The sequence below is a fragment of the Octopus bimaculoides genome, chromosome 10 (genome assembly GCF_001194135.2).
Source record: "Octopus bimaculoides isolate UCB-OBI-ISO-001 chromosome 10, ASM119413v2, whole genome shotgun sequence".
In the NCBI taxonomy this organism is placed as follows: domain Eukaryota; kingdom Metazoa; phylum Mollusca; class Cephalopoda; order Octopoda; family Octopodidae; genus Octopus; species Octopus bimaculoides.
In genome coordinates, this window is record NC_068990.1 from 16,199,937 (window position 1) to 16,201,060 (window position 1,124).

Sequence of the window (1,124 nt, forward strand, 5' to 3'; positions counted from 1 at the left end):
ATATATATATATATATATATATATATATATATATACAGTCCTTAGAGTGAGAATAGAGATAGAGATTATCCAAATGAATGCAAACAGTTCTTGAGAAGACCAATGTTTGATTGAAAGCTTGTACTATTTCAATATTGTTCATGTCACTAGAATCTACTTAGATGAACATGTACATAAAGTTTTGGTGGGCAACTTTTGTAAGACAAAGTAAATGGGAAGTAGGTCTCATCTTTTAGTTTATGATATAAGTTTCTCTTTCTTTAGTTGAGATGACAAAAGATTCCCTAAGATGCACTGATTTTACTAGTGGAAACTGGTGTTAATCACAACTCTAATTAGGGTCTGACTCTGAACAATGTATGTATCTTAGAGAATATTTAAAAAATTCCAAATAATTATAAGCACTTCTCTATAAAATGAAGCTGAAGAGGCAGGGATGGCTGATTAGATAGTGCATAGTCCACATCTGGTCCCCTGACCTATTATTTACTTCTTAAGCTGTACTTCTTTAACCTTTGTCGTTGAGCCTTACCTGCAAAGCAACAGTCTCAAACATAGGAAAATAAAGTTCCTTAACCCTTTTATTACTATATTTCTGCTCAAATACACTACTTTTGTTTGAATTGATTTTGAAAATGAAGAAGAATTTAGTGAAACAACTTTGTCATTATGAATATAAATCAACTTAAAATTTTGATGGAACAATTTAGTTTAGAACACTAAAGTTTATATCATTAAACTAATAGCAGTTTCAGATGGGTTGGTATTAAAAGGGTTAAGACTAATCTAGAGAAAAATCCCTGTAGCACAGACTTTCCTGTAATGGACAATTCTAGAGGAATATATGGAATGTGCAAGTAGAAAATATGACAATGGAAGGAATTCAGAACTGGGTGATGTATGAGAAAACAAAACATTATTGAGAAGATCTTTCACTAGTCCTATTTGTAGCAGTCAATGTAGATTTTGTGTTATATTGTGCAGTTACATAAAGGCCATTATTAAATGTAAGAATCACAAGGTGTGTGTTAGTTGTTACTGTTTAACCCTAGGAGATGCTTGAAACTTTTCAGCCAAGACCAACTCATCCTTGTTTCAGACTGTGTGTGTGTGGGGGGGGGGGG

At 32.7% G+C, this 1,124-nt stretch overlaps 1 protein-coding gene across 5 annotated transcripts in view; it reads left to right on the forward strand.

Annotated features, from left to right (window-relative positions):
* Window positions 1-1,124, forward strand: part of LOC106879980 (extracellular sulfatase Sulf-1) — a 206,452-nt gene that overhangs the window by 67,175 nt on the left and 138,153 nt on the right. The gene's annotated exons all lie outside the window — the stretch shown is intronic.